Source organism: Euprymna scolopes, chromosome 2 (assembly GCF_053919585.1).
Source record: "Euprymna scolopes isolate OS-2025 chromosome 2, ASM5391958v1, whole genome shotgun sequence".
Classification (NCBI taxonomy): domain Eukaryota; kingdom Metazoa; phylum Mollusca; class Cephalopoda; order Sepiida; family Sepiolidae; genus Euprymna; species Euprymna scolopes.
In genome coordinates, this window is record NC_136483.1 from 24,119,004 (window position 1) to 24,142,913 (window position 23,910).

Genomic DNA, 23,910 nt, shown 5'->3' on the forward strand with positions numbered 1-23,910 from the left:
GGCCACCCAATGATATTTTTTTGTTTGTTTTTTTGGCCTGCTGAAAGCATTTTTGTCAATTTTTTTGCTAACTTTCCACCTTTACAATCACATTTAAAATGACGACTTTTAAAAGATTTTCGGATATGCTGAAAACGAATAACGCATTTAAATTTGCCGCAAACAAGTAGTTTTCTGGATATTAAGCAAAAATATACCAAAAGCTTTCAGTCCCCCCACACACACAAATATATATCACTAGGTGGCCAGAAAGTGGGTGATCATTTTATGCTAAATTGGTAAAGAAAGGTGATTCCAACTTTTTGAAAAAGTAATTTCTTCATATCATGAAAATTATTTCTCTGCGTCATTTTTAATTGTTATATTCGTTTTCAGCGTCCCCGAAAACCCACAAGTCATTGTATTTATTGTGTGTGTGTGGGGGGGGAGAATCTTGACATTGACTAATTTTTTTTAATCCTATTTAATTGCGAGATTAAATCCACCAGAATGCATTTCCGTTTCTTCGTAAACAAGTTAGTTATTTTAATCTTTCAGAACAAAAGAATGAATTACTTGGTAACTTTTCGGAATCTGAATACGTTTAAACTTTCGAAGATAAAGTACTTTCTGATTTCAAAATAAAGAAATATGCTTATGTATTGAATGTTTTGCAAGCTATTTTGCATGCAATGGTTTTATAAGGATTTAGCTCAATTAAAAATTTAATCACCAAAAGAATACTGTCAATTAAATTTAACATTCAAAATCCCATTAAAAATACAGACTGAGAAAACGAAAGAAAAAATGAAAGTAAAAGTACACCCCCCTCCCCGGAAAAAAAGTGAGGAGGTACAATTCGGATTTCGGGATAATGACGCAATTGTTTGTAATTACTATACGATAGTGTTTATAAAATTAAAAACTTTCACCTCCTTTGTTTCGTTTCCGAATAATAAATGTTTTAATTCTTACTAAAGTATTTCTCAACATATTTTATTGAACCAGTGTACTTATAGATCTCTCTCTCTCTCTCTCTCTCTCTCTCTCTCTCTCTCTCTCTCTCTCTCTCTCTGAGTTCGTTCCCTACGGACTCGAAAATTGCTGGCCGATTTTTATGAAATTTCATACGAGGTTACTTTCAGGTCTTCTTAGATAGGTTTTCTATTGGAATGTTTTTCATAAGACTTCGACCTCGGTGCACCGTGATGGGTTTCCAACTAGAGCGGGCAATTAATCGATTTGATTGAAAAATGGGCGAGTTCACTGATTTTGATGACACTGGGCAACGTTGGGTCTCCCTGCTAGTGTGTGTATAGGGGACGAAAAACATTGTCTTCCACATCGTAACCTGAAAAAAGAATATATATATATATATATATATATATATATATATATATATATATATATATATATAGTCATCCACATGCAGTACTGTTTCGCTGTATCACAGCTCATCAGTGCGGCTAGACAGGCAACTACCTCAAGCCAGGATCGAGATATATATATATATATATATATATATATATATATATATATATATATATATATATATTAAAATAAATATCCATATAACTTGATGCATCAGCTGGAATCTAAATCGAAACCAAAACTTTTGAAGAAATATATATATATATATATATATATATATATATATATATATATATACACACCAAGTAATATGGATATTTTTTTTAATTATTTTTGAAATCACAACTTTATAATATATAATAATCAATAGAAAATTAACTCTATAATAATATATACGAAATCTGTAAGAATTAAAATGTCATATTTAAGCGTATTTTACGACTGGTCTAAATTCAGACAGCCGTTCTGCAAGTCTCAGTAATGATTCCCCGATCTACAGACAGTCTTCCGCAGACTGGTCACTGGACTGGGACCCGAGTTTAAACATTGCCAAGTGCAGCCACATGGCAGTGGGCCGGCATCTCCAAACTCATCTATTCCCTCTTGACTTCCAACCAGATGACTGGCTGCTGGAGTCCGTCAGTCCAACTAAGCATCTTGGCGTGATTGTGCATTCCATGAACTTTCCCTCTGAACACTGCATCACCACTGCTGACAAGGCCAGGAGTGTTCTGTTCCTCATGCGCCGCTCGTTTAGTCGGCCCACACTACAGGGCTTCAGGGTGGCCTTTGACAGACGCTAATCAGACCTCGACGGTTTTCCCCTTTATATAGTTTCTCTTTGTGCATAGCTCCCTAAATTCTCACTGACTTTTCCCCCTTGAAAATGGTAATCGCTTGTGCATTTATTATTTGCCAATTAAATTAATGAATGAATAAGACTAAATAATTAAATTAATGAATGAATAAGACTAAATAACCGGCTCGAAATTATCACCATGTGTACTCAACTGCTAGTACCCAAAAACCGGTATGTGTCCGATAAAAACTGCAAATGAACGAAATATTCTATTTCTCATTAAGGAAGCTAATGCCAGTGACAATGGATGAATATTCTATGCTTACAAACTATTTCTCTACAGTATTCAACGTTCGTAAAGTTTTCTTCGTTAAATCACACTAACTTGATACCGTCCTCAGCCTCGAAGGATTTCTCCAGTCACTTAAAAATTATCAGCCATGCACTCATAATTAAGTAATATTCTTTTCCCACTCGGAGGATGTTTCCAAATCTATGCTTTATAAAAGATACCCAGTTCTCCCTATCATTAACAGACTCCAATGTTTAATTTCCTCCGTGTGGGGAGGCAGAGCACATTGAATAAGAAATCTGACTTGTACCTCTAGCACCAAAAAAGTGATTTTCTTCTGGTTAATAAAAACTGTTATTTTAAACATTTGTAATTGTTCTAGAGTCGTACCTGTTTGCTGACGTTTTTTTTTTTTGTTTTTGTTTTGCTTGTTAGAGAAGGTGTTTCGATCCACCTCTTGACTTCACACTCATTAATCCTTATCCTCGAGTGGCCTCCGGGACTTGATAAGTGGTGACTCCTTTGTGGAAAAAAAATAATTTTTTACATTTTAAACTTACAAATACTTTAAATTTATACTTAATTTGTTAAATTAACTGTTAACATGCTCCAATTGCGTTAATTGAACTTTGTAACTTTTTAACTTTAAACCACAATTTTTCTAAATACATAAATATTTAAAAAAAATATTTGCATGTAGATTTTAAAACAACCACACTAAACACCGTGAATAAATGTCTGAATATGTAAAGAAGCTTAGAAACTTCTACCAAAATGATTGAACCCGAAAAGGAATAGTATACCCTAGAACAGGGGTCTCCAAACTATTGCCCGCAGGCCAGATCCGCCTCGCCAACATCTTTAATCTGGTTCATGGAGCTCTTACTGAAAACGTAGAAATATTCAGAAAAAAAAAATGAATGGGAATGTGTGAAATATGGTTTTCGTTTTTTTTTTTTTTTGTTTGTTTGTTTTTCAGAAAATGGTTAAAAGAATGAAGTTTTGGAGAACTAGTTTCACTAAAAAGCAAAGCAAAACAATATAAAAATGTCCAGGTCATTTTTATCTCCATCTCCATATATAATATTTTGATTGCAGAAATTCCTCTCTGGGCCAAAGTATCGTAGGTTTGCAACAATAGATTGCCACATACAATTTTAGTATGTCTATCTTATATACTTTTAGAACGCCATTTTAGACACAATTTGTTGTTATCATAAAATCTTACATTTTATCCTAGGAGCAACATCATCACAATCGCAACCATCTTTAGAGTAAGTAGTTTATATTTTTCCTTCTAAATATCAAGTCCTTCTACCGTCCCCAATCATTCTACGCTTTCGACAGATATGGGGTTTCACTCTTCATAACTGGATCATAAACTCCGAGGCATAACATAATCCCCAGACTAATTCCGTACAATCTGATTGGTTGACTTCTGACCATTCTTATATTCTGTATTAACGGTATTTGCATGCTAAACAAATTTCTCCAACCGACAATCCCTCCCCACCAATTTTTTCATTTTTTTTTTTTTTTACATCTGCATGTGGGTATGCTGACAACGATTATCACAGTTAAATTTGGGGGAATTATCCCCCCCCCCCCCGAAAAAAACAAAAAGGGGGTTGTCTATTCCAAAAGCTGTTCTTTACATGGGGATGTTAAGGATGTCTATTCTGAACGCCATTCTTAGAATGGGGAGGTTGATGATTTCTATTCCAAACGCCGTTCTTAACATGACAATACCCAAAGAAGTGAAGTAAAAAAGTTGTAATTATTTTGTTTTATACGTTAATAAAAGACGGCATAAAACTGACATTGAATTTTAATACTATTGGTGGAAGAGTTGAAAAGAAGAGGAAGACTTGAGCAACAAACGGAAACAGCTAGGACTGCTATCACTGATTTCGACGACTCTATCATATATAGTAAGAATAGCTAACTTCGAAAGCTTCCGTTTCCACTTTCAATTATTATTGTACCTATTTACTATGCCTCCCCACGGGACAGAGTTAGACACCAGGGTCGTTTTTTAACGTGGAGAAAAGGTACAAAAATAAAAATTGTCTCAGTCGTGAAGGATTTCTCCTCCACCGAAAGAGAACAAGAAATAGAAGTGCAGCATCTGAAGAACAGATACTACACTTTGATCTTGTCCCGAAGACCAAGAAATTTTTTTTATTCATACTGGTTTACGAATTCCCTTAATTGCTTTTTAAAAATTCAAACAGTGCCTGCATGTTATCGCCCCAAACCAGCACTAATTGCCAGTGAAAGCCAGATTGTTTCATTTGACCAAGGCCGCCAGTGTCCGCAATTGTTCAAGGACAACAGTGGCCACCAACAACAACCATAGTTTACTTTTTTGTGAGGGAGGGGGGCAGGCTTCCACTGGGCAACGCCGGTTAACGGGTCCTGCTAGTTATTATTATTTTGGCCTGCGTAGATCTAAAAGTCAGCAATTTCCCCACCCCACTACCGTCTGAAAAGTTTGTAGACCCCTGATATAGAACAAAGCAACCAAGCCAGGTATCATGAATAAATATTTGAAGGTGTAAAAATCGGAAGCATAAAATCTTTTTTGTTTCCTCAACATTTTGGATTCGGTACTAAATAACCCGAAAAATTCTTGATATGTCGTAAAACAAAACTAAATCAACCAGATAGATTTCAGTTTTTCATTTTTTTTATTTTATTTTATTCGTATGTTAACACTTAGCATGCCACTAAATGATAAGGTGTTACTTGATGTAAATAGTAAAAATTTATCTAAGTTTTCCACCATCGTAAAATGTTGTACATCAAAATAGTATCTGTCATTCTTTCATTGTTTTCGGTTTAATATGATGCAATCGTTGTCAGCGTTGAGGTGGATAGCGTGGGAGAAGTTATGTAACACTTTTCTCTTTCTATCGTTTAAGCCTCATATTTACTTTAAAGATTAAAAAAGAGTTATTTATTCAGTTATCATTTTTTATATTTAAAAAGTTGCCCCGGCTCGGTATTGTCCGGGAGACTTTTCCTTTCACCTTTTTTTTTTTTTTTTTTTGTCGTATTTTCTTTATATTAAATTATTTTTGGTGAATCAAATGAACAGGCGACTCGAAGTCAGTAGCAAACAGTGTCAGATAAAAAAGTGGCATTATGCTTAATTATTTTGTATAAAATAATAAATAAAATGTTAGGTACTTACAGTTTAATTAAGACATTAAAAAATTAAAATATTGGAGAAAAACATATTGTACGTACTCATTATGGAATAAAGTGTTTATACAAAAATGGTACTTGTACAGTTTAATCGAGACATTAAAAATGAAAATATCGAAAAAAGGTTACATTGTACGTATCCGCTTTGAACTGAAGATCTCCGAAAAAAATTTCACTTAATTTGGTCGAGTAGTTTTTTTTTGTTTTTTTTTACAGCAGAAAAAACACGTTTTTGCACGTTGAATTTTGAATTTTTAAATTTTTGTTTGGATTTTTAGAACACGCCACTGGTACATAATTCAGTTTAAAGAGCCGAGACTCTCTCCCCATCTTTAATACTAGCGTTTCTTCCTAAAAATCGAACCTTTTGCTAAGTATCATAACAAATTGTTTTTTCGCTGTAAAAAAAAAAAAAAAACTACTCGTTGAAATTAAGTGAAATTTTGTATGAAAACTTTATTCAATAACAAATACGTACAATATCATTTTTTTTTTTTCAATATTTTCATTTTTTAACTCTATCAGCTCTTCTGCTTCATCTTCAGTAGGTTCAATTTCAATGTTGAAAGGATCTCTGTGCATTTTGAATTACATTTTTCCCGCGTCGTCTTATTGTTCTTTAATCGAAAGCCTGTAATCTCCTTAGGGGGGTGTCATTGGCCCCCGGTTGGGAAACGCAGGTCTAGTATTTCCCTTAACTCACAGATAAAGCGTATTTCCCGGGGGAATTGTTAACCAATGACCGTAGCATTAACAAATGTGTATGAATGTAAAAAAATCTCAGTTAATCTGCATGATTTAAACGTAACTGACTTTAATAATAATCACCTACGAATTGTCATATTTATTGGGGGCAACTTGGGTGGGGAGTTTCTCAGAAAGATATATATTTCTAAAATGGAAATCGTTCCAGAGAAGTCATGTAGCTAATTGAGAAAGGAGCTAAACAAGAAAAAAAAAACAAAAAGAAAACACTTCAAGGTCAAAAACTAGACAATGATAAGTGTAAGATGGATAAATTTCGACCCAGAAAACAGCAATTCTTCCCCCTTTGTCTGAAACAGTGCTCATGGAATGTGAGGACTAAAAGAAGAAAATAAAGGAAGTGAGAGTAAATCCAGCGTCCACTTTCTATTCTCTTCACATTACATTTAAATTTCTCTATGTTGGTACGACCATGGAGACAGGGATAACAAGCAGCCTGAGAAAAGAAACTATCCGAATAAAAAATCTTCCAGCATCTCGGGACATCTATAGTGAAGGGGTGAGATTTTTCTGCTGGTTGGGTGGATCCAAAATATTTTCATTGAACGCGTACAAGTGCAATAAGTTAAGCAAAGAACATTCTATGGAAGTACCTGCCAAATAAACACAGGGATGCAACACTGTGGCGATGTGACAGGAGTTGAAGTTTGACAGACAGTGTGAGACCTATTACGTTAGAAATGCTTTTTGTTCACCTTGTCCAAGAGAGAAAGACTTGTAGATAATGTACCGGTTCAGATGTGGCATTAATACTCCATGCATGCGCAAATGATGATGTCATAAGAGATATAGGATATCTGCAGATATGAGAGTTTTCTAGCCTGGTAGAGGAAAGCTACTTTCTTTGTAGTAGACTTGGCAGCATCTGCTACGTACTTATTCCATTTCATTAATTTATTTATCTATTATTATAATAAAGCTGAGTTTGTCAACATTTGTTTCCACAAGGCTTTTTATATATTTTAATAGCACAAACTAAATGCTAAAATTAAAATTAAGTTATGTTTGAAAAAAATATATTCTGTTTTAATAGTTCTAATTAGCTGTAATTTGTAATTAACTGAAAAAGTAACCCATATCTCTTATATATATGAAGTATTTTTATCGTTCTCTCTCTATGTTGATTCAATCACTCTATTTCCTAATGCATCTAAAAGCATTTAGAAAATAAGATGGCTTTTTTACTTCAGCATTGCCATCTAATTTACGTATGCACGTATGTTCACATCACAAGCACATATATAAATTAGATAGAAAAATAATGTTGCTGTCTTCTAAATAAGAGTAAAGAATTATAATATCTAATAATAATAATAATAATTATTATTATTATTATTATTATTATTATTATTATTATATCATCATCATCATCATCATTATTATTATTCTGATTTCATTTATGAACGTCTCCCTGAAAAGAGATGGGATTCATTTCCAGAGGACTTCCCTAAACTCCCGGCTTCACACCAGGAGCTTCAAAGATCAAGGGTTTTCCTAAGAATGTTGGTGGTACCTACAATATCAGAGGTTTGAAGGCTGCTTAAAACACCATGGATTCGTATTTTTTTTTTCAATTGTCTTTCCAGACAATTAATAATAATAATAATAATAATAATAATAATAATAATAACTAGCAGGACCTGTGGAAATTCCACAGCAGCATTTTTCATATATAATATATTGTTGCTGGGCATGCCGTGAGCGTTCTGTTCAGCATGAATGAAGGCACAATCATATTATTCTAGTTTTTTTATTAAAACTGTATCGCCCCATTACTAAAATAATAACTTTGATATATTTCCTGGGCTGATTATTTCATTACAAACACACCGGTCAATTAACTCACATTTTATCATTTTCCATAATTATTGAATATGTTACTATGTTCGACAATAATTTTTCATAATTTCAACCCACATTATCGCCCCTCCCTTTACTAAAATATTAAATTTGATATATTGTATCGGCTGTTTATTTTATAAAAAAAACACAACTATCAATTAACTCACATTTCATCATTTTTAATGATTCTTGAATATGGTACTAATTTTGACAGTAATTTTTCATCATTTAAACTCACCATATCGGACACCTTACTAAAATAATAACTTTGATATATTATCTAGGCTGATGATTTCATTTCAAACACACACATCAATCAACTCACATTTCATCATTTTTCGTAATTCTTGGATATGTTACTAATTTGGACAATATGTTTTTATAATTTAAACCAATGTTGTCGCCCAACATTACTAAAATAATAACTTTGATACGTTTGCTAGGCTGATTATTTCATTACAAACACACTAATCAATTAACCCCCATTTCATCGTTTTTCATAATTTTTTGGTATGTTACTAATTTCGACAATCATTTTTCATAATTTATATCCATATTATCACCCCCCCCTTAATAAAATAATAACTTTGAAATATTGTATAGGCTTATTATTTTATTACAAACACACTAATGCATGAAATCACATTTAATGATTTTTCATAATTCTTGGATATGTTACTTATGTCGACAATCATTTCTCATAATTTTAACTAACATTTTTGCCCTTCCCTCTTTACTAAATAATAACTTTGATATATTGTCTCGGCTGAATATTTCCTTACAAACACACCAATTAATTAACTAATATTTCATCATTTTTTCGTAATTCTTGGATATGCTACTAATTTCGACAATAAGTTTTCAATTTAAGCCCTCCTTATCTTATTCCCCTTTACTTATATAATAACTTTGATATATTGTCTAGGCTGATTATTTTATTATAAACACACCAATTAATTAAATCACATTTCGTCATTTTTCGTAATTCTTGGATATGTTACTAATTTTGACAATAATTTTTTATAATTTAAACCATCCTCGTCGCCCTCTCTTACTAAAAAATTACTTTGATATATTTTCTAGGCTGATTATTTCATAAAAAACACAACTATCAATTAACTCACACTTCATGATTTTTCTTAATTCTTGGATATGTTACTCATTTCGACAATTATTTTTAATATTTTTAACCCACATTATCAACCCCCCCACTACTAAAATAATAACTTTGATATATTATCTGGAATGTTTATTTCATTTCAAACACGCCAATCAATTAACTCACATTTCGTTATTTTTCATAATTCTTGGATATGTTACTAATTTCGACAATCATTTTTCATCATTTTAATCCACATCATCGCCCTACTTACTAAAATAATAATTTTGATATATTGTCTGGTCTGATTATTTCATTGCAAACACACTAATGCATTAAATAACATATCTTTTTTCATAATTCTTGGATATGTTACTAATTTCGACAATTATTTTTCATAATTTAAACCATCCTTATCGCCCTCTCTTAGTAATATAATTACTTTGATATATTTCCTGGGCTGATTATGTTATTATAAATACACAATCGATTAACTCACATTTAATCTTTGTTCATAATCCTGGATATGTTACTAATTTCGACAATAATTTTTATAATTAAAAACCTACATTATGCCTCTCCCTCCTACTTATATAATATATTTGATATATTGTCTGGGCTTATTATATCAATACAAACACACCGATCAAGTAACTCACATTTTATCATTTTTCATAATTCTTGGATATGTTACTAATTTCGACAATAATTTTCATAACTTTAACCTACCATGTCGCTCCCCCTTACTTACATAATAACTTTGATATATTGTCTGGGCTGATTATTTCATTACAAACAAATCAATCAATTCTGGGTATTCTCATAGTATATATGTTTCACCTATCTTATCCAATCGCGGGTGATGCCATATATTCTGCTAATATATATCGTTCACCTATCTCATCCGATCCCGGGCGACACTGGGTATTTTGCTACTATATGTTTTCCACCTATCTCATTCAATACTGGGCGACGCTTTCTGATAGTATATATTTGCACATCTCATTCAATCCCGTGACTGACTTCATATCTGCCATCCCACTGTTGAAAATATACATTAAATAAAGTAATGTTTTAATCGCAAACTGTTTTAGTCATTTCCGGGACTGACTTTATATCCCCAATCCACAGCTAAAAACATACATGAAATAATGTAATGTCTAAATAGTAAACTGTTTCAGCCATTTCCGGGACCGACTTTATATCCCAAACCCACTGTTAAAAATATACATGAAATAATGTAATGTCTAAATAGTAAACTGGTTCAGCCATTTCTGGAACTGACTTATAATCCCCACCCCACTGTTGAATATATACATGAAATAAAGTAGTGTATAAATTGTAAACTTTTTCAGCCATTTCCGGGACCGACTTCTTATCTCCCATTCTACTGTTAAAAATATACATTAAATAAAGTAATGTCCAAAACGTAAATGGTTGCAGCCATTTCCGGAACCGACTTCATATTTCCCACCCCAATGTTAAAAATATACATTAAATAAAGTAATGTGTAATGCGTAAACGGTTTCACCCATTTTCGGGACTGATTTAATATTCCCCACCCCACTGTTAAAAATATACATGAAATAAAGTAATGTTTAAATCATAAACGGTTTGAGTAATTTCCGGGACTGACTTCATATCCCGTAACCCACTGCTTAAAATATACTTGAAAAAAAGTAATGTTTAAATCATAAATTGTTTCAGCAGCTTTTCGAAAGTAATACATAAAAACATTAACACGGTTAGAGATTAGGCAACCATTGCTTCAGCATGAATTTCTGGGTGTAGTATCAGTTTCAGCATTCCAGTGACTTAAATCCCCCCTTTTTTTTTGTCTTGGTTAATGGAGGAGAAATCCTTCATTACTGATAAAATTTTATTTTTGTTATTGACCAGAGTGCCCCTTTTGGGGAGTTGGTTTTCCCCTAAATTTTTAACCGACTTCATGTCGAATTCCGCCCTTGTGGGGAGGCAAGTAAACAAAAAAAATAATCAGAACGGACATTTTCCAGGGCATTTTATAATTAATCATAAGTGACATTTCCAGGGTATTTTGTAATTAAATCAGAAATAACTTTTTCCAGTTACTTTTTTAATATTAAAACTTTGTTATATTAAACATAGTACACGGGACAGATTTTAGACACCAGGGTCGTTTTTTAACGTGGAGAAAAATTGTCTTAGTCGTAAAGGATTTCTCTTCCACTGAAAGAGAAGAAATTGAAATGTAGCACCTGAAGAACAGATACTACACTTTGATCTTAGCCAAAAGGCCAAGAAAGACAAATCATTTTTATTAGCTTTGCCTCAACGGAGACACCAATTTTTTAAATATATTTCAAGGTTGACAAGGTTTATTTGGAATAATTCACTTTCCTTTTTTAGGGATGCACAGCATGATAACGGACGGAGCGATAAGCGTAATAATATAATGATGATGATGATAATGATAATGATGATAATATCTATAAGTTCTCTAACCCAACCCTATCCCCATTGCCATATCATTGCCTCCGCCCCGCCCCCCAAAAAAGAGCGATACCAAATAACCAAGTCGATTCAAGGAGGAAGGAAAGACCGATGAACTGATCAGACCTCAGCCGAATAAGTGCGAAAAGAACTGGGACCTTGGCGAGGCTTATTGCCACTCAATTCCCAGCAAAGACCAATAGCTGCTGACAATGAGAAATCAATGGCAAGCAGCTGTTGCGATAATGCAAATTTATTTGCAAATGTTATCGAAAGAGGTGAAGAGTACTGAAAACCTGGAGAGACTTGTTGTCACTCAGCTTCCAGGGAACACCACAGGCTATTTTCAGGGAAATATCTCTGAAGACCTGTGTGAAAGCTCCTTGTGAGTCAATAATAATAATATTGAGTAAATAGCCTTATTTTAGCTATACAAGAACAAGTCTGAAAATACACGTCACAGTTTATGGGTTTTCAAATAAAATGAAAATAAAAAAATAACGTCAATGTTTTCAGTCGCGCATTGTTGGGACAGTTATTGATGTGGAAGGCGGTTACATTACATTAATTTCTCATAAAGCGATTTACGAATATCAACGTCGATTTGTATCCAGTATTAATCAAATGTCATCGAAGATGTCGTACAACCTCTAATAACTTGTTTTTTTTACGTTTCTTTTATCAAATCGCATGTCCGATCTCTTTTCTTCTTCATTCTCTCTTTCTCTTTCTTTCTCTCTCACATTTCTTTTACTTTTTCTTTCTCTATTTCTGTCTCTCCGTCTTTCTGCTTCTAATAATGTATGTATTTCATTCTTTGTTTTCTGCTTTTCCTTTCCTTTTTATGTCGGCGTTGTTTTGATTTTTAATCTCTTTATACCCCCTTTCTCTCTCACACACACATACACACACTCTCCTCCTCCTCCTCCTCCTCTTCCTTTTCCTCCTCTTCCCTTTTCCTCCTCCTCCTTTTGTATTTAGTCTGTCTGTCGATTCCACTTTTTCTCAGAAACTAATGGGCCGATCTGGCTGAAATTTTGTATGGAGCTTTATTTATTATAAGGCACAGCGAAGTAAATATTAAGGCATTCGTTCGATACACAAGTGAGGATTAATAAGGATTAGTCACCAAAATACTCCATTTACTCTCTCTCTCTCTCTCTCTCTCTCTCTCTCTCTCTCTCTCTCTCTCTCTCTCTCTCTCTCTCTCTCTCTCTCTCTCTCTTCATTAATATAAAAAGCGTCATTTTATCAGCTGGATACGTAAGAAAGGTTCTCATGCCTAAGCATTTCTGGTTGCATCATATGGAATGAAGAAAATTGCTGATCTCATTGTAGCGTCTTTCCTCAGAAATTGCATCACACAAAGAAGTTCCACATCTATGATCTAAAAAAGCCGCTTCAAACATGGATGGGGATCATTTGGTGACGATCTAATCCTAGTCGGTTGAACAAGCGAAACCGCAAAAATAAATAAATAAAAAGAGAAGTTGGAAGTCATTTATGAAACGCCTAACTTCAGCATGATACACAAAAAAATGAAAATAATAAGTATTAGCGTTCAACTGACTTCACTCTTAAAGAAAGTAACTATTTTATTTAGGGAAACGCCCAAAGATGAGGGTTAATAAGATGAAATGATTGTCAGTCAAAAGATGAAATAACACTAGGTGAGTTATAAAACTGATCAATTACGTTTGGTTACGGGACGGTTCATGACAAGTATTTGCTGACATTGGACATAAAGACATGTATATTATAATCCGCAGAGAAGCAGTTCCGTAATAATGTGTCTCACAAACGAGAAGCCCTTCCAAAGAAACTATGTCAATGGAAATTCTGCTTGGCATTAGACACATGGGGGAAGAAGGGAAACTCTTTTTCCGTTCTCATAGAAATATGGGTTCTTGCTGTAAATGTCTTACAAGGAGGAACCAGAGATTGGGACTCAGTCGAGCATCTTTCATAGAAATACCGTCTTTTCTGTACGAAAGGGTATTTAAGAAGAGAATATTTTGAAGTCGATTTTATACTCTGTCAAGGCAGGTAAAAGGTACTCTGAGTGACATTTGACTGACTATTCAGTCAAAGGCAGGTTTCCATGGCTTGCACGGGTCTGCCTTTTGGCGACTGTTCAGACATTTGTTCGACATTTAGTTTTATCAATGGTTTTCTCTCCATGAAGTTGTAAAGTTTTCTCCTGTATGGTTGTAGCCCAGGTCTTTAACGGGTGCACAGTACCAGACAAGCTATCAACTTCCATGATGCAAGCTGTGTTTAGTCATCCGCTGCACTTGAATGACCAAACCAGCAAAAACACTTCTCGTGCCGTGCTACATTCATAAATGGAATTTATTTTTCCACAAGATATGGCTGCAGAACTCCATCCTAGGACTCTTATGTACATGGAGGATTATATCTGGAGTAATGTACTTTTTGGAGCAGTAGAATGCTGCAACCATTTTTTAGTGAGTTTAAAAGAATGGGTCAGAGGAATAACTGACAAGCATTAACATAGTAGCAGTTCAGTAGATGTTGATAATTTATTAAAGGGAAGAGGGATGCTATGCACTGAATTATGAAGCAAGGGTAGCGCAATAACTAACCTGAGTCAACATCTTTAAAAGCATCCCATCTCATTCAGTTTTAATTCTTGAACATTCTGGCTTTTCTGTTGAATTTCCATCTAATCGGAACAACAAGTGCCATTTGATCTGCCTGGATGATGAATGACACGCATTGGATTGTAAAGCAAGGATTGCGTAATCCCTAACCACTTCTCACTCAAGTCATCACTGACAAGGAGAAATCCAGGAAGACTGGAAACAATGCTGATATAAGCAGGGAGCACATACAGCACCTGGTAGTCCCAAGTGGTCACCAATTTTAGTACTGACCAGACTCAATGATGCTTAACTTCAGCGATCTAATGGAAACTAGTATGTTAACGTGATCATGATGTATGTATAGGGTTTTATGTTAATGTATGTGTCTCATAGATTGTCTGATAAATTTGGAGATAAAAAAAATCATCTGTAATGGATAGCTTTACTTCCTAAACAGGTGTGCACCAAATCACATCTATCAGGTTGACAAGATAGTTATTGCAGTTTATAACTTTTAAATTCAGATGAACATATCTCGGCTTAAAAACAAATTTATTGATCGAAATAAGCACCATCAGAATCAACACACTTTTGCCAATACAAAACAAGTGTATTTATGTCAATAACGTAAAAATCTTGCGTTCGGGTGATGATAAAGTCGCTAAAGGTGTTTTTCATATCGCTTAAAAAAAAAAAAGTTGTTGAGATGCTTGAAAAAGTGATAGTTGATAGGTGACAGTTCTAGAGAGTATGTCAGATGAGGCAGAGTCTCATAGCCTAATTCGTTTAATTGTTGCAGGGCCAGTTTAGCAATGTGCCGTTGTACAGTGTCCTGGAGGAGAATTTGGCTTTTTCTGTTGACTAATGTTGGGTGTTGTTGTCAAAGTTTCTGATGCATTTGATCCATTTGTTGACAGTACTTTTCCGCCATAATGGTTTCGCCTGCATTCAAAAAACTCTAATGGATGAGACCAGTTGCAGACCACCAAACAGTCAGCATGACCTTTTGGTGCAATGCTTCAGGAAGTGTCGTGGAGTTTTGTCGGCATCTAACCATTGAGCTGAACATCACAGGTTTTCATAAAGAACCTACTTTTCATCGCAAGTCACAGCCCAGTCAAGAAACGGGTCGTTCTTGTTGTGCAAAAGAAGGGAAGATGACATTTCATAACGGCATTTCTTTTGGTTGTCGTTCAATTCGTGAGGCACCGATTTATCAAGTTTTTTGTCTGCCAAATTTCTCCCAAGTGGTTGGAAATCGTTGTATACGTTATGTCTAATTTCAAAGCAAGTTCTCGAACAGTTCTTAAAGATAACAAATCAAAGTAAATTTTTTATTAGCTTTTTTTTTTTTGTTGTTATTGTACCAAATTGGCGATATAATAACTTTCTACAAATTATTTGAACAGATTACTGTCCCAAAAATCAAATTTATAAGTATAAACTTATACTTTTATTAAGAATATTTAGTAAGAATTTTCTCCCTTACAACAACACTTTTATTGCTTTTTCTGTATAAGTTTTTAAAAAAGTGCAAATGTATGAGATTTGAAATTAAAATGATTTCAATGTGACCTCCTAATCAGTATATTATGTTTTAAAAACGTCATTTTGCATACATCTGGTTCATTGCTCATTAATTACTAAATATTATAATTATTTAAAAAAAAAACCTTTTGACTCTTTTTCTTTTATTAATTCATTGTTTTATTTTTGTGTCTCATCATAAGGTTACATGTTTCCTGAATGTTTTTCAATTTATCGTATTTGTGACTATTCAGCTGGACGCTAGGACCAGTTCTTCATCATCTGATCTCCCTCATGTCTTAAGTGGCCTATCGCATGACTTTCCATCATCAGCATTGATGTGAGACACGCATTGGAGCATTTCAGATCACTGACGTCAGTTTTACCCGCTTCCAGAACCAGTATTAGCCCGGTCTGGTGGAGTATCCAGCTTAGTGTCAATAGCATTATCAGAAAAAGGTGTAATGTTCCTTTTGTCGTATGACCCAGTTTATATCCATGTTGAGTAGACCTTTTTATTCTGATAGATATTCTACTTTTTTTTATGATTTGGTATTCACTGGGAATGGGGCATTCTTCCGGATGCTAGACATTCACTCGCTATCTCATACATTCTAATTAAGAGATGTTTTTAAGGTTATAATAATCCCTTTAAGTGTAATCGTTTGTGTCTCTCTTGTACTTAATTCACCGGGTATATTTCTCAGGTAATTTTTAAAATTCTTTTTCATGAATCTGGTTGTTCCTATAATTACTGAAATGATGGAGATTTTCCAAAGATTCCAGTTTCTTTTCATGTCATACATAAGACCTTGATATGATGGAGATCTTCCCAAGATTCCAGTTTCTTTTCATATCATACATAAGACCTTGATATGATGGAGATCTTCCCAAGATTCCAGTTTCTTTTCATATCATACATAAGACCTTGATATGATGGAGATCTTCCCAAGATTCCAGTTTCTTTTCATGTCATACATAAGACCTTGATATGATGGAGATCTTCCAAAGATTCCAGTTTCTTTTCATGTCATACATAAGACCTTGATATGATGGAGATCTTCCCAAGATTCCAGTTTCTTTTCATAAGACCTTGATATGATGGAGATCTTCCAAAGATTCCAGTTTCTTTTCATGTCATACATAAGACCTTGATATGATGGAGATCTTCCCAAGATTCCAGTTTCTTTTCATATCATACATAAGACCTTGATATGATGGAGATCTTCCCAAGATTCCAGTTTCTTTTCATATCATACATAAGACCTTGATATGATGGAGATCTTTCCAAGATTCCAGTTTCTTTTCATATCATACATAAGACCCTGATATGATGGAAATCTTCCCAAGATTCCAGTTTCTTTTAATGCCATACATAAGACCTTGATATGATGGAGATCTTCCCAAGATTCAAGTTTCTTTTCATGTCATACATAAGACCTTGATATGATGGAGATCTTCCCAAGATTCCAGTTTCTTTTCATGTCATACATAAGACCTTGATATGATGGAGATCTTCCCAAGATTCCAGTTTCTTTTCATGTCATACATAAGACCTTGATATGATGGAGATCTTCCCAAGATTCCAGTTTCTTTTAATGCCATACATAAGACCTTGATATGATGGAGATCTTCCCAAGATTCCAGTTTCTTTTCATGTCATACATAAGACCTTGATATGATGGAGATCTTCCCAAGATTCCAGTTTCTTTTCATATCATACATAAGACCTTGATATGATGGAGATCTTCCCAAGATTCCAGTTTCTTTTCATGTCATACATAAGACCCTGATATGATGGAGATCTTCCCAAGATTCCAGTTTCTTTTCATATCATACATAAGACCTTGATATGATGGAGATCTTCCCAAGATTCCAGTTTCTTTTCATATCATACATAAGACCCTGATATGATGGAAATCTTCCCAAGATTCCAGTTTCTTTTAATGCCATACATAAGACCTTGATATGATAGAGATCTTCCCAAGATTCCAGTTTCTTTTCATGTCATACATAAGACCTTGATATGATGGAGATCTTCCCAAGATTCCAGTTTCTTTTCATATCATGCATAAGACCTTGATATGATGGAGATCTTCCCAAGATTCCAGTTTCTTTTCATATCATACATAAGACCTTGATATGATGGAAATCTTCCCAATATTCCAGTTTCTTTTCATACCATACATAAGACCTTGATATGATGGAGATCTTCCCAAGATTCCAGTTTCTTTTCATGTCATACATAAGACCTTGATATGATGGAGATCTTCCCAAGATTCCAGTTTCTTTTCATGTCATACATAAGACTTTGATATGATGGAGATCTTTCCAAGATTCCAGTTTCTTTTCATATCATACATAAGACCTTGATATGATGGAGATCTTCCCAAGATTCCAGTTTCTTTTCATATCATACATAAGACCTTGATATGATGAAGATCTTCCCAAGATTCCAGTTTCTTTTCATATCATACATAAGACCTTGATATGATGGAGATCTTCCCAAGATTCCAGTTTCTTTTCATATCATACATAAGACCTTGATATGATGGAGATCTTCCCTAGATTCTAGTTTCTTTTCATGTCATACATAAGACCTTGATATTTCGTTATTTTCCCCTCTCAGCTCTTTTTAACCCAGCATCATTGGGAATGGCCAATATAAAAACAGATACGTTCCCGGGTTTTAACCAAATTGTTGCAAATTAAAAAACAGTAAAAAAAACTTTTCAAATTTCAATAATGTCCAAGTACATGGAATCAAACATTAGTTTCTATCTTGCTTTTCAGTTAATGAAACTTATTTTTAACAGAAGAATTCAAATTTTTATGTAAGTTTAGCATGAATACTTTTTTCTTGATCTTTCAACTTGTTTTTAGCTTAGATAATCCCGTTTCCAAACGCATTTTCAGAATTTCGTACATTTTACATTAAACATGTCCTTGAAAGTCCTTTGAAAACTGAACTAAGTTTAAAACAGAGGATTCACAATCAGAGAAGTTGATGTTCAATCGATATAACGAGACAGATTATTTAAAAGGATTATGTTACAAATAATGTTAGAAAAAGTGTTTGGAATATTACCTCTAAATGGATCATGTTACTTTAAACTTGGATAGGAAATTGAAACTCCTAACTGAAACATCACACAAATTGTTTGGAGGGGGGATACAACCTGAAAATACGGTGCATAATCGATTTTTTAATGTTTTTATTAAATAGGAGTTAGCTTCGCCAAGTTGCTATCGATTTGTTATTTAATTTCTCTTCACTAATTAAAATCATCGAAACGAAACTTCTCATCTTTCAACCCATCTCAGTCAAGACCATTCACTGTTGAACTTTATTGCCCATCTGCGTCTAACAATCAGTGTCTTTGAATATCCTTCCCTCAAGCAGCATTAATCCTAAACTGGTTGAATCAGCAGCATTAATCCTAAACTGGTTGAATCAGTTTCCCCCAAAAGAGGAAGTGTCTAGGGAATATCAAGTACACAAACAGTCCCAGTCGCATATACATCCTGATTAGGAGAGAGAGATGACGACATAATGTTTTTTGCAGGTAGGTGTCGACATCCTCCTACATACAGTGCTTGATATTCCTAATTAAACACCCATTTGGTACTGATCAGTCTTAACTTTGCTTGACTTCAGTGATCTAATGAGAACCAGTGTGTTGATGTAATTACGCCATATATACTTTGTATTGCCCACATATACCTACTCTTGACCGGAAATCCTAGATGTCTATTTATTTTTTCTTAGCTTACCACCGGAATTAGTTGAATCTTCCATAGCTTACCTTTATTGAAAAATAGATACTTCCTTTCAAATTATCTTCCTTATCCCCCCTCACTAACTATTCATGGCGTCACTTAGACTATACAACACAATGAATCCGTCGTTTTCATATTATCATTTACTTCCTAGCTAATCTCTCCCAGTGGTCCTGATTTTTTTTTTTGGGGGGGGGGGCAGTCTATAATATCACTAATGAATAACAAACGATTACTGAGAAATCATAGTTCAGAGATTTAATGATTTAAAATTATCTATTTTGATATGTAAATTTGCTCCAGAATTTTTGAATTATTTATTTACTAGTTGATTTAATCCATTCTCTATCGATTTCTAATTAAATTTATATGCACTAAACTTTAAACTTGGATAGTAAACTGAAAATTTGAGTCTAAAATTCCAGTGCATAATCGAGTTTTTTTTAATGTTTTTATTATATATGATCTAGCTCTGCTAACTTGCTATTGCTTTGTAATTTAATTCCTACTGACTACTTTAAATTATTAAAACGAAACTAATCGATTAGAAAAGATAAAATTAATGTTATTGCTACCTCAAACATAAGTACTCTCTCAATACTACAAGTTGCAACTGACACATATATGTTTACTTTTATTATATAGACTAGCAGGGCGCTCAGCATTGCCTAATCATAAAATATGCTTAAATATTTTAATTCATGCAGATTTCGTATTTATTATTATAGAGCCCATTCTCTATCGATTATTATGTTGTACCTAATATATAGTAGCGATTTCAAAAGTAAAAGAAATATAACTCGTGTGCAAGTTGACCTAAATCTATAGCATACAAAAATGCAAAAAATAACGTTGTTTAACTTATAATTTTTAATGTGCAGAAAAAATGGGTATAGTTAACTTATACCATGTCATGGTCAATGTTTTCTTTTTTTATTTTGACTCTTAGCAGTTATTTTACTAGCTAGAAAACAAGTGTCCAAATACCCTATATATCAAATTTTAAGTGTAGGCCAAATATTCATGGAGGAGGTTGATAGAGACTTTTCGCACACACATCGAAAAGGTCACTTCTCTCTCTCTCTCTCTCTATATATATATATATATATATATATATATATATATATATAGAGAGAGAGAGAGAGAGAGAGAGAGAGAGAGAAATAGATCAAAATATTTCGGTGTGCTAGAAAGCTTTCATCTTAAATTCTACGCAATCATGCAGAATGTAGAAACTATGCATAAATAGAATTCAGCATAATCGTGAAATAAAACCAATCATCCAATAAGAAACCATAAAAATGAATAATTAATTAACGCTCGTTTTTCAAAAGAATATGCAAATTAGTTAACCTTCGTGCTGCCACTTGCATATCCCTGACTGAGTATATTAAGAAGTTTTAATAATTTTTAAATAGAAAAAGTAGGCTTTTAATATCAATGTCGGAGCAAGAAAAAAATTCAATTTTATAGGTAGATAGAAGATTGTTAGTTAACTAGATTACGCCTTCTTTTCTTTGCTCATAAAAGTAAATTTGCTTATTGAAGCAAGCTAGACACATATATCTTCACTTCTATTATATAAACTAGTTGTCCCTATATGGCACTGCCCGGGATGCAGTGAAGTCGTGTTAGTTTTGAATTTTTATCTGCTTGCATATTTTTTAAACTTATATAGAAAAAGAAATAAAATTTTAGTTGTAAGATGGACAACTTTTATTATTGTCTTTAATTAAAAATTAGCATGACCTGTGGAAATTTCACAGCGGACGATTCCATATGTAATATATTGATGTTGGCTTTCTGTGGATTTTAATCTTAAATAGAAACGCCCTGATATTATTGTAGCTCTTTTGTGCAAAAGTATTTATCTAAGCTAATGTGAACGTTTAGTGTAGCTCAGTCATAAAATACGCTTAAATATGATATTTTAATTCTTGCAGATTTCGTATATATTATTATAGAGTCAATTTTCTATCGATTTTTATATATTATAAAGTTGTGATTCCAAAAATAAAAAAATATATATCCATATGACTTGAGTGCATCAGCTTGAACTGAAACCAAAACTGGTGAAGAAAAAAAAAAAAAATATATATATATATATATAACTTCAGTTCCTTTAGCTATAATCGAAACTGAAACCAAAACCTATGAAGAATTCTTGGTAAAATTATTTATAAAAAAATAGATGACTTGAGTGCCGTCAGCTATAATTGAAGCCGAAACCAAAACTTATGAAGAATTCTTGGTAAAATTATTTATTACAAGAAATGGTAGGTCATAACAATTAAACGACAGTCACTCGGAAGAAAAAAGATGTAAGCGTGACACACACACTATTGTATTAGTACATAGATATGAGTTATTCCTCCTTGCTGATTTAAATTTTTAGGTAACTATTTAAAAATGTCTCAATTCTCTGGGACGAACCAGTGTTCGTACTTGCTATTTATCTTGATATATTATAAAAATATTCATGTAAAATTCTAGAACTACACCAATAATTTATTTTTTCATATATAAAATATTATTTCTGATGAACTAAAAAAAATTTCTATCATTGACGTTTTATTATAGAGGAGGATTTCTTTTCAAATTCATTTCAGGCAGCGGGGTAGGTCTGAGGTGGTTGTCTGACTTGCTATTTGTTTTCTTGCTTCCCCTCATCATATGAAACGGTTTCATCTGAGGTTAGAAAACATCATTCGTTTTACTCTCTAACTCTTACCTGACGGGATAGAATTACATATATTTATTTAAATACAAATAAATACACATTGGTCTTTATTATAGAGTGAAGGATTCTGACATGAGGCCATATTATTTAGAGCACTTAGTGACAATTGTATGATATTAAATTGCTAACGATTGTTTGTACTATTTAAATTCTTTGAACGGAACTCTTTCTTTAATTCGTGGGGGTAGCATGCTCTCGTCCCATCTGCAATGACTGGGTAAAATCGCAATTGTATTTTAAGTGTCACCCGCACTGAGGATTGAACCATCAACCTCCAGAAAAGTGTAACTTTGTAACACAGTGTATATGAACGCATGGGAAAATATCAGCAGCAGCGAAGGATGGCTGACTTGCAAAGAGAGCAGCAGCAGTAACCGAAAAAAGCGGAGTTGCAAATTAGGAAGAATGCGCGAGAATAAGGAAAAGGAGAGAAAAATACACCATGTGCTCGAGGGAGAAGAAAAGTGAACATCAAATAAAATAGACATGTAAAGTTGAAGACGAGTATGGACCAGCTGTGCCCAGCATGCGGTCGGGAGAAAGAGAAACGCAACCAGGCTAAAATGAACATGTGGCAATGAGTGACTTTTTAAGTGGTGCCGAAAGTAACGGTCATAAAAACTTTTGTTAAAAAAGAAAAAAATTCCGATTTTTTTTTAATTCATTTACTTTATTTGTTTGTCCATTTGCGACATTACGTTACAACTTTACTACTGAATTTTATCAAGTACTTTATCCACTATGCCACGGGTCCTTGTGAAATTCCGTGCAGATTTCTGAGTTCGAAAGAAAAATTCTCGAGTTTGACAACATACGCCTAAAGGTTGGAGATTACATCGGCTGAAACGTTGTGAAAATCACACTCAAGATGAGAACAGTAGTCCAAAGAATCCAAAGCATATGAATAATTAATCATCTCAAAAATTCAAAAATTCCAACGAATTGGATTTACCGTTTAAATTTTTCCGATTTAAATCCTTTTTCCTCCTCTTTATATTTATGCAGAACTGTGTGTGTGTGTGTGTGTGTGTGTGTGTGTGTGTGTGTGTGTGTGTGTGTGTGTGTGTGTGTGTGTGTGTGCGTGCGCGCGCGCGCCCCCGCCCATCACATAATCTTTTAGTCTGGGTGACAGTACGCCCCCAGACTGCCACTTGCGGTTGGTTTCTCTCCCTCTATCTGTCACTCCCTGCCTCCCATTCATTCATAAACCTTACTCCTGGCCCTCCCATTCAACATTTCTATTCAACAATTCACCACATCCTTTCCTCCACTTTTGTAAACCTCTCCCTTTTCTTCTTTTCGACTTAAAGTACTTTTCTTAAAAAAAACTCTCTTGCTGGCTACATGCCATGGAATTTCCCCAGTCAGCATTGTGAAAATAGAAATTATTTTTCCACTCTAAATGTTCGGTGTCTGAGGGCACACTAT

The 23,910-nt window shown here is 33.7% G+C and overlaps 1 protein-coding gene and 1 pseudogene across 2 annotated transcripts in view; one reads left to right on the forward strand and one right to left on the reverse strand.

Annotated features, from left to right (window-relative positions):
* LOC145289724 (uncharacterized) overlaps positions 1–23,910 on the forward strand; it is a 126,281-nt gene that overhangs the window by 7,584 nt on the left and 94,787 nt on the right. The gene's annotated exons all lie outside the window — the stretch shown is intronic.
* On the reverse strand, positions 11,531–11,646 carry LOC145242314 (U2 spliceosomal RNA; annotated as a pseudogene).